Source organism: Cylas formicarius, unplaced genomic scaffold (genome assembly GCF_029955315.1).
Source record: "Cylas formicarius isolate icCylForm1 unplaced genomic scaffold, icCylForm1.1 PGA_scaffold_8__14_contigs__length_24414737, whole genome shotgun sequence".
Classification (NCBI taxonomy): domain Eukaryota; kingdom Metazoa; phylum Arthropoda; class Insecta; order Coleoptera; family Brentidae; genus Cylas; species Cylas formicarius.
Window position 1 is genome coordinate 21,416,459 of NW_026844361.1, and position 16,079 is coordinate 21,432,537.

Genomic DNA, 16,079 nt, shown 5'->3' on the forward strand with positions numbered 1-16,079 from the left:
ACAATATTCTCCTGGTTTAGCACCGTAACGAATTACGAAAAGCCATACAAACAAACTTACTTAAAATATAAAAAATTCTCCCGCTAGTACTTAAGCTAATCTAAGGCCGCTTCTTAGCCTTTTTAGTCGTATATTCACGACTGCAGGATTGTGGCGTCATGTACAAGTAAAATCATCTGTCTGCATTGCATTCCTTTCGTGATGAGAATCTGTCCCTAGGTTTTTTGCATTCGACATTTCCCTGAACGATCAATTGTTCCAAATTGCCTGCCATATTAGTACAAAATACCTTGTCCAAAGGACTTGTTGGCCGCAAATGGTGGATAGTCTAGCCATGATTCAGAACCATATGAAAATATTCAATATTCAATTGATCAGTTTATTTGAATTATTTTTTATTTTGCATGAACTTCATAGCAAAATAACGGAAACATACCAAATTTGCTGACAAATAAATATTCGGACGCGAATATTTATTGACCAAGAAATCAACGCTACCCATGCATTGATGGTAAAATGTAGTGTGCTTAGATAAATGCGATGTCAGTTCTGGTTGTACCTTTCAAGTTTGTATAACAGTTGATAAGAAAATGACGTGTGGTGTTGCAACAAACAAAAAAGTGCGAGAAATTATCATATCTCAGTACTGCAGAAGTAAATCAATGCAAAAAATTTCAAATGACTTGAGTATTGCAAAATCAACAGTCGGGGATACTATAAAAAAGTATGGAGAAACAGCTAGTGTTAGCGTTCGTGGTAAAAGTTCAGGCCGACCCCGTAAAATCACTGTAAAACTAGCAGACGCGTCTTACGACAAATTCAAGCAAACTTAAATGTCTCCAGGGAATGTTGTAGACAATGAATGCCTAAGTCTGGTTTGAGTTTTTATAAGGTAAGCTTACAATTTTTCCTGTGTGTGTAGGCGATTTTCGAAAAAGGGCGATTCGTACAAAATCAAAAGCCTTTCACAAAGATTGTCTAAAGCGCACGGTAAACTTTCCCCAGCGTGTTATGATATGGGGGTGTATGAGTGGTAAAGGGGTTGGCAACTACGAGTTCATTGATGGTACTGTAAATGCAGAAAAATACCAACAAACTTTATCAAGAAGTTTGATTCCATCAATAGAACGAACTTTTGGGAAATGAAAATTTTATGTTTCAACAAGACCTGCCATAGTACGAAAACAACAAAAAAGTGGATTGGGGACTATAATATGAAAGTTTTATCGTGGCCATCAAGTAGCTCCGACTTGAATATTATTGAAACTTTATGGCATCGGATGAAAAAGACTTTGCGTAACAATCCTCAGCGTGCAGTTCCAACATTAAAGGCAAAAATCACCGAAATTTGGAACACTTAATAGGAAACTGGGTCCTATTGGTTGATTTGTGGGGGTTGGTGAAATCGGAGTATGCTCTCAGTTTCCTAGCCGTCGAAGCTTTGGACTTATTCTATTCCGTCTGGTATTTGTAATTTGCAAGTACCAACTTGCTGTTATTCAATTGTTTTTCTAAGACAGTGTGCCATTTTCATTGAGGAAATGTAAAAAAGAAAATTGTTGTATAAGGTTTATGTTTTTATAAGAAACATATAACAAATATCCAGTCTGCTTGTTTCAAAAAATACCGACGGACTGATGTACGTAAAATGCAACATAAAATATGAATATATATACAATATATTTTGTATATAACAGACTTTTGCTACCCCAATGGTCCTTTTCTTTTGTGCATTTTTTAAAAATATTTTCAACGAAAATATTTCGCACGTAATGCCATCCCGCAGGTGAGAGCTTTCATCATACTTAATATTTAAGTAAATTTATGCATAAAACTAAATCTTCTCGTCTTCTTAATGTAAATAAATTCTGTTTATCTAATATTTATGGTCGTGATAACACGTCAATTTCGCGAATGAACAAACAAACGAACATCTAGACTCGCCGATCATTAATTTCGAATGTCGACGGTTTTCGACAAAAACGATCGCGGTAACTTGGATTTTTGTGTGTTCGGTGATAAATAACGGCCGGTGCAATAAGTGCCTGAGCTTAAATCTCGTCGGGATGCCAATAAACAAGCTAGACAAACTGGATGTTTTGTCAACTGGCTTCGCAAAGTCGCAAATTTACCTTTTTATTTATCGCCCTCACCTCCGAGCCGGCAGATTTTTAAAATTCAATGCAGGTCCGATTTCAATTTGCCTCCAGGTAATAAGTGAACTCGAAGCTGTAAATATACTACTACTTAAATTAACTACCGCGATATTAGTTAAGAATGGTATCTTTCGTGATCAAAGGATGGCCATAAAATGTAATGCTGGGTAGAGAGAAATGCTATTCTGGATAATTGGCATTGACTTTACAATTCAATGTAACCTCTGGCGCAAAAAGGTTGGTCTATTTGGGAAGTCAAATTTCGTATGTATGAGGTTCATGTTTGCGTCATACGTTAATGTTGCACTGCTTGAAAAAAATCTTTATTTCACTTCCTTAGTTTCGACCCATTCACCTGAGTCTTCAAAGTTAAAGAAAAGGCTTATCGATTCCATACCAAACGCACCACATAATATTGATATTAATGGACGTCCCTCAAGAAACATTAAATTACAACTTCAGCTTTGCAATATTTGATTGACTCTTAATTTCGTAGGAAGTGCTTTTAAGTTTGCCAATTTTGAAGGCCCATGAAGAGGATTCAGGCGATCTATGTTTAAAAAAAACGATAAGTAGATCGGGAACAAACAAAGAGGCAAATATAAGTATCCTCGTAGTTAGATGCAGCGAGCAAAAGTAAGTGTTTTTATTTAGATACGTTTATTTTTATATTGTCTGCAAAATTTAACAGAAGAAAAATAATTATGTAAGTAGTTAGATAGGTCCAATAGGTATAATACCTACTCATGTCTGGGTACCTCCAAGTTTAACTTATGGTTTTAATTCTGTCACATTGAGGTCAACCGAATCAATCAAACGAAGGCCCCATACTATTTGTATTTCGACATAAAGTATGGTCTGTTCATAGATATAAGAAAGTGACCAATTGCTATTGAATGGGATTATCCAAGGGTGGTCATTAATATACAATGTAACAAGATTATTACCTAAAGTTTCGGAATTTAAATTCAGGTAAACTTGTGGTCCGTAATAGAAAATAATTTTATACCTACCTGTGTTTAATATACTACTTAGTTTAAGTTTATAAGTAATCACTCTTACTTCGTGTGTAATACAGCGTGTGTTCAATCGTGTGCGAATTATGCAAAATATGTGCGAGTCTAGTGTATGGTAGTGTATTCAACACATGGATTTTAGATTTAAAAAAATTGACAAAAGGCAAGTTTTAATGGAATCTTTTGGAATTCGGAAATGGCGACTGGAATATCTAGCAAAAATTAGGATTTACAGAGAACAACAAAGGCCAATTATTTGCTTGGATGAAACCTGGTTGGATACTTATGATACCCCGGAAAAGGGATGGGTTGACTCAACTGATAAGTGTAAAACAAACGCGCCATCAAAAAGAGGTAAAAGAATAACTATTTTGCATGCTGGCTCTAAAGATGGTTGGGTTCCAAATGGACTTTCTATGTCTACGAAAAATATTAAAGATTCTTCTCTGGATTATTATGAAAAACTAACTAGTTCCAAACATTCCTCCTAATAGGTAATTGTAATGGACAATGCAAGTTATCACAGTAGACAGTTGACTAAAAAAACCCCTTCCTCATGTGACACAAAAGCAACAATCCAAAAATGCATGTATAATAAAGACATTTATTTTCACAAAGATTATACCAAACAGCAATTAATTGAGGTTCTACAAAGCCTGAACCTACAAAAAGAATACGTCTGTGACAATTATGCAAAAAATCTAGGGCATACAGTTTTTCCACTGTATATTTAATCCCATTGAACATGTTTGGCACCAACTGAAATCTGCCATTCGTTGTAACAATGTTTTTCCCCGTGTTAACTCCAATGTCCTCAAACTTACAGCAACTGAAGTTTTTAACATCCCTCCACAAAGTTGGGAAAATTCTATTAAACAAAAGCAAAACAATCGTATATCCATATTGCAAATAATATAGAACAAATAATAATTAGAACAGGCGATGATAGCGATAGTGATAGTGATATATTATGTGAATAATTTTAAGTAATAAAAATAATTTGTAATTTTATTTTTGATTTAAACATATATAAAAATATTGTTGAGTATCTTTCCTAACAAAACCCCAAATAATTAAATTCTAAGTCAAGTACGGACCTGTTAGGCCACTTTTCACTCTTACAGCTTGGCCGGGTCTTTCCTTAATTCGTATCAGGTAGTCACTTTCTAATATCTATAAACAGACTTTAATAACATCATTGAAGTTTTATTGTGGAAAGCCAACACGATGAAGATTGAGACAGACTATACTCTGGATAGGCCTTCACATAATACGTATGTAGCCGTTTCTTTTTCTTGTAGAATTTACAGTGTCTTCTTCCACTGCCATTAGATGCAGATGCATCGTACGCAGGCCGGTAAACCTGCCATTTTTGATAATGCTTTCTTTTTGCAGTTTAGCAGATCTGTTGTAAATTTTATCTATGGGCTTCTAAGGAATTCTTAAGTCCCCCTTTCCCTGAAATCCTCACCATCCCTTTTTTGATGGTTGATTTTGCAATGAGCCTTCGCAGGCTAGTTCGTCAGCCTTGACGCCCTGGGTCCCACCAAACTAATCCTATTAATTATCAGTTTCACTTTCTTATATCTATGAACAAACTTTACCAGCTGTAATATCCATCAATAATAATTTTAAATAATAGCAAAGTCTATAATGGAAAAACAATTTATTCGAATATTCTTAAAAAAAAACAACTACATTATCATGCATCGAATATATTCTATATGGATACAATGGATTTTTGCATCGGTATACCGTTGAAGCAGTAGCTTTAAAAAACAACGTAAATTACAAACAAATAAGTTATATTGTTAAGCTATAAAGTTAATAGACTGTATTACTTCTTTTCTCAAAGTGCTATTTGCCCTAAAAGGTTTCGGCGCAAAATAAAGCCAATATGATGTATAAACGTTGTGCACTTCACTTTTTCAATTCGTTGTCACATCACAGGAATTTATTCAAAACAATGCCACCAATGGTTTCATTAAATTTTTAACGCAATAAATACATATAGAGGCCCATACGAATAAAAATGGAATTGGTGCGTTACAAACTTTGGATGGGAAGTGGTTGTTCCAGAAAAATTTCAGCTTTCGTAAGTGCCATCTCTGGGTCTGGGGGACGTGCGTGTTGAAAAAATTCTAATTGTAGCTATTCGGTGCTCTTTTTCGTAAACGTTGGACACCCTGAAATTATTACTTAATTTCAAACGTTCCGATTCTTATCCGTTGCAGAACTGGCGAACGTAAATTTCCAACGGAGTCTAGTTCGCTTTTTATCTCCAGGTAGTAAATCGCAGCCCGCCGTCGTAAATGTTGGCTTTAAAATTTAATTGTGCCATCGATAACCCGGTTTTTTAAATTACGAACTTGTGGTCGACGCAGGCAGTCGAATTTTTGGGAAAATTCCGTTAAAACATCAGAAATGCCAGCCTGATAATGCAAACTAACCCCCCCCTACTACTTCGATCTTGACATATTAAAATAAAACTGAATTTCGGCAAAAATAATCCGCACTTTGTGTTTGTCAATATTTGTGTATCAATTTTTCCTCTGACTGTGTAGTAATTTTGATTTTTTTGTCATTTAGGTAACAAATGGAAGACATTTTTTATATTTGCATTTTTTTTTGTTAGTATTAAAGAATAAGGTCTTAACAGTCCGCTGCAAATTATACTACCGAGTGAAATAAAATTTAAAAAATGAAAACTTTTTTCAAACAAATACTTTGAAAGTTATTATATACCTTTTTTCATATTCGATATCGTCCAAATTCGGCTATGCGATGTTTCGACCGCTTCTTCGTCGCTCGGCCTTTAGTAAATAACGCCAGCGATCCCTTGCTGTAAATATTGATATTATTGCGCACCTCCCCGGAAGTGGGGGAACGTATTTCCTTCCTAGCTTGCAAATTAAGATTAGATTTGCATGCTGCGTTACAGCTTCGGGATTTTGGGGGCGCTGATGCGTCCCGAAGCGACCGTGTATATTGATAGAGAGGAATTTCAATAGGGCTCTCGACAAAGAGCCGTATTGACATAAAACGTAAAAGGTGATAGGAATTTGTTACACGGCACATTGTTTGGACATATTGTTCTCCCGATCGCAGAGCCCATTTCAATAACGCCATTCCGATCACTTTTTAAACCCGACCTAATTAATAAACGGTGTCGCGTTTTTCCCGGTAAACGCTTCGTTCGTTCGATATCCATAATACGTTGCATTTTGCAATCTGCGAAAAAGTGACGGCCACTAAAAATGTTAATTATGCCTAGAGCCGTGCAGCTGAAATATATATATATATATATATATATATATATATATATATATATATATATATATATATATATATATATATATATATATATATATATATATATATATATATATATGATGACACTATATTCCGGGATATCATCCGTTCGCTCGTTGCACTCCGACTGGAATCCTGCAAATCCTGCATCCGACTGGAATCCTGCAGACGTTTCGCCAAAATCTCACTTGGTATCTTCAATGCTCGCGCTCCGAAAACACTTCGAACACTGGGAGGTTATCGGTGGTGCGTGCGGTATTTATACTCTGCGCCGGAGATGGTAACGGTGCTGCTTGTGCGTGGGGGGAGGTGGCTCCGCCCCCGGAATTGTCGCGTTGTTAATTTCGCCCGATCGTAGTTGCGATGTCCCCGTTGACTGCTGCGCATCGCTCTGCTGTTTGATTATCGTTCTCCACGTGTTGGATAAATGCAGAGCGTCGTCTCTCGTATTGAGTCCGGACTTTTCTATTTCGATGGCCTCTCGTATAATCCTAGTCCTAAAATCAGGAATATTAGCTATTTGTTTGCAAGTGCCGAAATCAATTTTATGGCCTGTCTGATATTGGTGCTGAAACAAAGCAGATGTTGTTTGTTTGTTTCTTATGACTAAACGATGTTCCTCGAGCCTGGCTGAAATCCTTCTGTTGGTCTGTCCCACATACGTCAGGCTGCACGATCCGCATGCTACACTGTATACTCCTTGGTTTTCCAGAGTAATTTTTTGGTTTGGGGTTTCTTAGTATTGTCAGTAACCGCCTTGATATATGGCAAGACAGCGATCGATCTTCGTTGGGTCTCGTCCTGCACTCTCTGCTGCGGCTGTTGTTTACTGATTGCCTTGCTGATGGTGCGCCTTTGGTATCCGTTTTGTTGAAGACAGGTACTAATTTTGTTCAGTTCTTTATCTCTGTTCCTCTCGTTTGTGAGCCTGAAGGACCGAGCAATTAATGCATTTGCCACTGCCTGTATCTGTGATATGTGGTGATGAGATTTAGCGTTCAGATATCTATTAGTGTGTGTTGGTTTTCTATAGACAGTGTGTTCCAAGTGTCCATCTTCGGTCCTTGTGATGTACACATCTAAAAAGGGCAGACTGTTATCCTCTTCAAGTTCTATTGTAAATTGAATCCTTGGGTGAATGGAATTCAGATGATCTAGGAATTTCAAAAGCTCCTCCTTGCCAAAAGGCCATACAACAAATACGTAATCAACGTATCTTGTCCATAGTTTTGGCTTCAGATTTGCCTTCTCTATTGCTTTCTTTTCGAAGTAAATCATGAAGAGGTTGGCAATCACAAGTCATCACAGAGATGATCCCATTGCTGCTCCATCTATTTGTCGGTAAATTTTCCCGTTGTACATAAAGTAAGCGTTTTTCAGGCAATGTCTTGACAGATCCATTATGTATGGCGGAAGATCTTCGTTTTCTTCTATAAGCAAGAGTGCCTCTTCTACTGGAATACTCGGGTAGAGGGATTTGACATCGAAACTTGCCATAATGTCGTCCTTGTCCATCCTGAGAGAACCTAAAATCTGAGTGAAATGTTTTGAGTTTTTAACATAGGAATCTGCCTTTTCCACTATAGGCTGAAGTGCACTGGCCAGATGTTTTTCCAGCTTGCATAATGGTGAGTTAAAGACGCTTACGATGGCTCTGATCCGACGCCGGTATCCATATTTTTATCGCGATTTTCGACTGTTTTTTGGACCTTGCTATGAAACACCATGAGTGTCCGAAATCTGAAGCAATCGACGAATTGAAAATGGGGGGGTTGGGGGATCGGGAAATATTCTAAAAAAATAAAAAATCGCGTGTGCAAGGGTCTACAACAAACATTATTTTTCAAAAACTGTTTAGGAGACCAAAAAAATTCTTGAACCAGAAGAATTCGGGACAATTTTTCAAGAATATAAAAAAAACTGAAAAATGGGTCCCCCATTATTGAAAATTAGCAATAATTTCAAATCCTTGTTTTAGATGTCAGTTTGTTTTACATGACGATGTAGCCCAACAACTTAAACTTTTGTATTTACGGTTTTTAAGTATTGCACAGGATATTTGCACAATTTGTTTTTACTAAACTTATTGGTTTGACTTCTTTTGAAAATAAAGTCAATACAGTAAATGAAGTCGAATTCACGAAATGTGACTCTAAAAGTGTAAATATAACTTTCAGGTACTAGATATCGCACTGGAAACATCTTAATGGCAAAAATATTCAACAAGCTCCTCCTATAGACGGAGCACTCATTCTTTTCTTGCAAGTCTAGTAATTCCAGAAAGTTTCGCCTGTCAAATATATTATTATGAAAAGTACCAATGGACAATTTTGTTAAAAAACTGTAGGTATTGGAAAATGTAACCAAAAAATTTAAAAATTTGTATAAAACAGGTCAATAAACAATTAGCTCTACATGTAACAGAGAGTGTCGTTTATTGTCTCAAAATTTAAAAAACATTTTGCTAGCAAAAATTGCATGGTGGCTACTGCAAAAAATGCTAAAAGTACATGTAGAAATTACATTGTGTCTACCGGGCTTTAAATACTAGTGTCAATTCACACAATGATATACCTATATTTTATTGCCATCTGGATTGAAATGTAAATAACCAGAAATCACTTTTCCAGAAATGTTCGGAATTTTTTAAAAGTTTAAGCTCACATGAAACATTCAAAAAGGAAAATTGTCTTATTAAGAACAACAAAAATAAATGCTGCATTTTCAAATAGCATAATAATATTTATTTTTTATTTGCACAATGGCGTCTGACATAAGATGCTTCAGCGTTACTCTTTTCAAGGAACTTTTATATTACTTGATTTGAGAAGATCACCACCTTAAAAAATTGCAAAAAAGAAGATGTAAGCGAAAAATTTCATTAACTGTAAATTCGAAACAAAATTAAAATCGGAATCACTTTACTTGTTGACAATATGTTACTGTGCTTTAAGTTCTGTTTAAAAATTGATGACCGCTGGTTATTCTGTGCCAGGCTTCTCTATAACTTGTAATGTTGTTTTCACTACCACTGAAAATTAAAAATCTGCTGGTATCGGCTCTAGAAAAGAAATTATTATTTTGGCTTATTGGAAATAAAGCCCAAAAACGTCCGCGTATCAACAAAAATTTCTCATATGTTCAAAATGGAAAATTTTCAGCCACAAATTATGCAGGAAAAATATAAATATTTTAGACTTAAAAAAAGTTGGTAACATATTGATAAATTTTATCAGTCGGGTTAGAAAAAAAAAATTGGCACTCTAAATATGGATGCTCTTCTAAAGCTATCAGCCTCCCTGGCAGCTCGATTTTTGACAAAGAATGTTATCCATTGTTTTCTTACAATTTCATCTTTTGGTAAACTAAAAAATAAAATGTAGATTGAATGTGATTAGGAAGCAGACATATATTCAAGTCTACAAAAAAAATGGGATAGAGAACATGGATCAGTCTCATAACTTGTCCAAAACCTTGTACTAAATAGTTATTCACACAAGGGTAGTAATTGATACTTACGAGTCGACAACATAGCTTACTCTCGAGCCAAGCAGTGGTTGGGTAAATAGTCGGAGACTAATCCAGATTTCTTCTTCCCAAGTTGTGCATATAATATTTTGCCTACTCAAGTTGCCCCGAATCCAACAAGCAGATTTACAAAATCAGTATTTCTATTTAATCCGTGTCAAATTGTCAAATTTTTGAATACTTGCCTAGAATTCCTGGTAATTCTAAAAAATTTCCTGTAATGCCTTCAGACTTCCCGAACATGTCCTACACATTTATTTAAATTCTTCCTAGTGCAGTTGCAGCTGAACTGATTCTGGTAATTCCCCACTTTCGACGGTAAAAATTTCTGTAATTTTTGACCAACCGAAAGGCAATTTTATTTTTACTAAGCGTGACAACAAACAAAAGAATTTGTGATTGTCAAGAAGTATTTCTTGTGATTGTTCTAGTAAAACTTGCAGCTTAATTGCTTTCTTATATTTCCTGTAATTCTTGTAAACTTAAACTACTTTTCAATTTTTTAAATAAACTTGTACGTAAGGCAACACTTACTCGTATATAGGCACATTCTTTTCCTTACACTGTTACGTTTGAAATTTGAGACACCCGGTAAACTCATGTTGATGGCAAAATACGAAAGCGTGGAAAAAAAGGAACGACGCACCGAGAGAAAAAAAGGCAGCGCGATAAGCCGTGACCGCGGTGATCGCCCTTAAATTTTGCACGAGTCATAACTAGGTTGCTTAGTGAACAGAAAAGTTATTCTGGCGTTTTACGGATTTTTCACTTTGCATCCCGCGTTGGCGACTTTTGTGGTACTCTGGTTGTTTTAAGAAGTTCCAAAGCTTATCTTGAATAGATATTGGGTTTTGTAGAGAAACGTCTCGTGTTTTGGGTTTGTTTTTTGTGCTGATACGAGGCGTTTTTCTTTTTTTGGCAATTTGCTTTTTGTGGTCCCGGACGGATACGAGAAACAGAAGGTTGCTATTTATCCGGAAAAGGCCATGTATTGGTTGATATTATAATAGTACGCCTAGAACATCCGGGAAATTGGGAAGAGCAAACGCCTTAGTTTCGGGAATCTTCGGAATTAACCTGAGAGTTCTACACCGACGTCCGTACTCCAGATAAGTACCACGTAGTGGAATTTGTTTTTTTATTTTCGCATACACGTAAAAGGAAATAAAACGATTCGACAAAAAGGACTGGTGTAGTGCCCAACTTAAGTTTTATTGCGAATTCTATAATTTTGTTTGTACATCTAAGATATTACTTGAACGATGAGTTGAAAAGAGGTTATTGACGGTTCCTTTTTTTTGTCGTTAAGGGGTTACCCTCTTTTTATACTCGTCTATACTCTCGAGAGATTATTTACGCTGTAGGAAAATAAAACGTGTAAAGTTGTTTAATGTAATTACATATTGCGATCTTGTATACCGATCCCAGTGCGGCGGATAACTCTTCCCCCCCCCATTTCGACATTAAATCGAATAATTGAATGTCATGGAGTGTTTTTTGTTCCTTTTTTTTTTGTAATAACCGTAGCTAATGTCACCAGTGCGAATTAGGTTTGGTGATGTCAGTGCTTTTAGGGGTATATAAGTAAAGAAATCACCTGGCGCCCTATAAAAAAAAAAAAAATACTCTTTATAAGTTGGTACTTAAATCGTGAATTTACCCACTCCCGCTCCGGCTGTAGCTGAGCGGCGCATACCTCTCAAATGTTACCTGGATGGTGATACGGCCACGGGGAAAAAAAAAATAGGCAAATAGGAACAATATTTCTCGTTATAGGTAACAACACTTTTGACCACAAACCCAACAAGTTTTTCACAAAAACACGAAAAAGGTACGGAGAGAATCATAACCACCAAAAACGTAAACAACAATGGCACGGACTGTTGTATTCTCTGGTAATAGCAATTCCTAGTTCGGCGTTGCCAATTATATTCGGATTTCAGAGATTGATTTTGCGTTATTATGAAAATTAATCGATTTTTTCTGAAAAATTACGGCAATGTGGCAACTCAGTTATTTGGGGGTGACGCATGCGCAAAAGATCCACACCTTCTCTTCGCAAATATCAGAGCCACGTGCGGCGCATCTCCTTTTACCGTAGCAGGGCCACTATATTATCTAATAGCTATATTGGTTTTGAACGTTAACTCTGGCCAAGAGCCTTTGCGTGCGTATAGATAGTGTTTTCTATGCACGAATTACCGAAGTACGATCTGGAACGTCATTGTGGAGTAGAGGAATTTATGTATTGACGGTTGCAAAGAGAAACCCAAAATGAACCAAATTTAAATGCTGGATGATGTCTTACAAACGGAACAGTTGGCTCGTTCCAATTTACAATGAACAAATCGCAGTGATTATTAACTCCAAACGGTTCTCACTCCTTTTAAATACTCTCTTTTTATTTTGGCTAAACTGAGTTGCGATATTTTTTAAATGTATTAAGATAAGCCGGTAATTTTTGAGCTCGAGGCTAATCGAAGAACGCGGACGTATCGGCGGGGCGCAGAAAAACGATAAATATACGTCGCGTTTTAGACAAAACAGATCAATTCCAGATCCGGCGGGCGAATCTTGTCTCCATTAAACGCGGAAACTAATTTATTTGAAAAATGTTCCGAGTTTACGGTTCGGCGGGACGAGAATAAAACGCCCGGAATTTCGCGAATCTCGCCTTAATTAAGGCGGATTTGAAATTCCAAATAATAACGCTGCAGTTATTATGCAAATCTGCAAAGTTTACAAAAATACCGAGCGGGCACACTTTACGAGAGGACGGGATAAAGATGGCGAGTCTAAATTCTGTCTGGTTTTAAATCGTTTTTCTTTTTCGTTATTTGAGACTGCTTTTAGTTCGAAGAATTTTGAATTAAATTAATAGGATGAGTTTGGTGGGACCCAGAGCATCAAGGCTGACGAACTAGCCTGCCAAGGCTCATTGCAAAATCAACCATCAAAGAAGGGATGGTGAGGATTTCAGGGAAAGGGGTTCTTAGGAATTCCTTAGAAGCCAATAGACAGAGAGCCTTCTCAAAAATGGCAGGTTTACCGGCCTGCGTACAATGCATCTGCATCTAATGGCAGTGGAAGAAAACACTGTAAATTCTACAGGAAAAAGAAACGGCTACATACGTATTATGTGAAGGCCTATCCAGAGTATAGTCTGTCTCAATCTTCATCGTGTTGGCTTTCCACAGTAAAACTTCAATGACGTTATTTAAGTCTGTTCATAGATATTACAAAGTGACTACCTGATACGAATTAAGGAAAGACCCGGCCAAGCTGTAAGAGTGAAATATGGCCTAACAGGTCCGTACGTTACTTAGAATTTAATTATTTGGGGTTTTGTTAGGAAAGATACTAAACAATATTTATTTACTTATGTATGTATTTATGTTTAAATCAAAAATAAAATTACAAATTATTTTTATTACCTACTTAAATTACTTAAAATTATTCACATAATATATCAGTATCACTATCGCTATCATCGCCTGTTCTAATTATTATTTGTTCTATATTATTTGCAATATGGATATACGATTGTTCTGCTTTTGTTTAATAGAATTTTCCCAACTTTGTGGAGGGATGTTAAAAACTTCGGTTTCTATAAGTTTGAGTTTAAAAACATGTTCAATGGGATTAAATATGCAGTGGTAAAACTGTATGCCCCAGATTTTTTGCATAATTGTCACAGACGTATTCCTTTTGTAGGTTCAAGCTTTGTAGAACCTCAATTAATTGCTTTTTGGTATAATCTTCGTGAAAATTAATGTCGTTATTATACATGTAGTTTTGGATTGTTGCTTTTGTGTCAGGGTTTTAGTCATCTGTCTACTGTGAGAACTTGCATTGTCCATTACAATGACTATTCGGAGGAATGTTTGGAAGTAGTTGGTTTTTAAACCAACTTTCAAATAAATCAGCGGTGGTGTCTTCATGGTAATCCAGAGAAGAATCTTTCATATTTTTCGCAGGCAGAGAAAGTCCATTTGGAATCCAACCCTTTTTAGAGCCAGCATGCAAAATAGTTATTCTTTTCGCGTTTGTTTTACACTTATCAGTTGAGTCAACCCAACCCTTTTCCGGCGTATCGTAAGTGTCCAACCAGGTTCCATCCAAGTAAATAATTGGCCTTTGTTGTTCTCTGTAAATCCTAATTCTTCTAAAGATGCTTGCTTGCTGGCATCAATGAGAGTCAAATAAACATTTTTTTTATAACTTCCTTAGTCTCAATAGAGTAGTGTTTTCTACATTTGGGCGGGAGCATCTCCTGAGATATACTAGACTCGCACATATTTTGCATAATTCGCACACGATTCAACACACACTGTATTACACACGAAATAAGAATGATCACTAATAAATTCATTGGATTTCCTTATATAGCCGAATAAAATCGTTTTATAACAAATTTGCTGAGTTGCCTTTGAAAGTCTACGTATATTGATTTCATAGACGAACTGTAACATATAATTCGATGACCAAACAACTTACCTGGTAAGTCAAGTTCGATCGTAATTATATGTTACACCTCTTCGTAGAAATTACCCATTCCCGCCCAATGTACTGTTCTGAACAGTACTAAAATGCCCTTTGGCAAATTCATTATAAACGGGCTTTAAAATAGGATGAGGTTAAGACCATAGATGGCGAATATACCGTGCATGGTAAGTTATTCCACAGTTTTTTGGCTCTGCTTTAAAGCTGTGGTGCCACCTAGCGATTAGGAGGGGGACTACATATAATTAGAATTAGACTTTTAGAATAAAGAAGAGAGAGAAGAAGAGAATTATTATATATATTTAATGTAATTGCTTTTTCTTAGTGTAATTTAATAAGATTATAATCACCTATACAAATGAAAAAAAAAAATTTTATCTTGCGGGCACCTTTTAGTTTAATTAAATTAATATGTCCCCATGCGCTCAAATAAAATGTTCATTTCCAGAATTTCGTGAATATATAAGGATCCCTCGTCTAACAACATTTATCTTGGTCGACGCGAAAGCGAGAAATACACCGCATTAAAGCGCATTAAGATATGACGCGGCGCAATATAGCGACGAAAAGTTCCCTTTTCATTTGTCGAAAGACACTAACAAGGGCCTCTGCGAAAATTAGCGTCGACTGTGCCGCGAAGCGTTCGCATTCTCTCGCACGCTCGCGAAACTACGTTTGCAACTTTCAGACTTAACGGCTTAAATGTTTACGTACAACTTGGTATTAAAATTATCGCTAGTGGACGTTCATTGTCCGGAAATCTAGGGACAGGGAATCGTATAAGCCACGTCCGGCCACTGAGGTCTTTTGATGCGATTTTATCTCGAATTTATGCGGACCATACGCTCGAAATAAAAAAAAATCAGACAGAAGCAAAGCTTTACTTGCAACCACTCAATATTAACTACGATGAGTCACTTCTACTGGTCGATTAATAGTGACGGGCGACCTGTACCCGGCACCTGCGCCAAAACTCGAAAACGGCTAGAACGAACACCTGACTACTTCCTATTCCGAAAAAGAACACGAATGTACACCGTGTTGCAAATAAAACGACCCACTATATAGTTTCTTGGACTCCCCTGAACATTTAAAATATTGTAATTTTGTTGATACAGGGTGTCCCAAAAGTGTTCCCTCCGACATCAACTTTGTTATTTTAAATGGAACACCCTGTATATATCGACGTTTTTGGAGTTCTTGGTTAAAATAAAGTTTACTTTCTTAAGCAAGTCCTATTCGAATTTTGCATAGTTTAAGCAGAAATGGATATTTGGATGGATATTTTGAAAATTTTCGAAAATTTAACCACAGACTAAGGAAATGATGCACTACTCAATCAATTTGACTTCTTATACGAATAAAACCTATTGCAAAACAATACAGATTTAACAAAACTTCAGAACTCATATTTGAAGAAAAAATTAATGATTATTTATCTAGCATAATTGAAAACAGGAGACACTTTTGTATCAATAAAATCATAATATTTTAAACCTTCAGAAGAGTCCAAGGAACTTTTGTACGAAACTTTTTTTCGTATTTCCTATGGGTTTCCAGATCC

The 16,079-nt window shown here is 36.2% G+C and overlaps 1 protein-coding gene across 2 annotated transcripts in view; it reads left to right on the forward strand.

Moving 5' to 3' along the window:
• The window catches only part of LOC132706636 (potassium channel subfamily K member 18-like), a 203,826-nt gene that overhangs the window by 21,041 nt on the left and 166,706 nt on the right, over positions 1-16,079 (forward strand). The window lies entirely within an intron of this gene.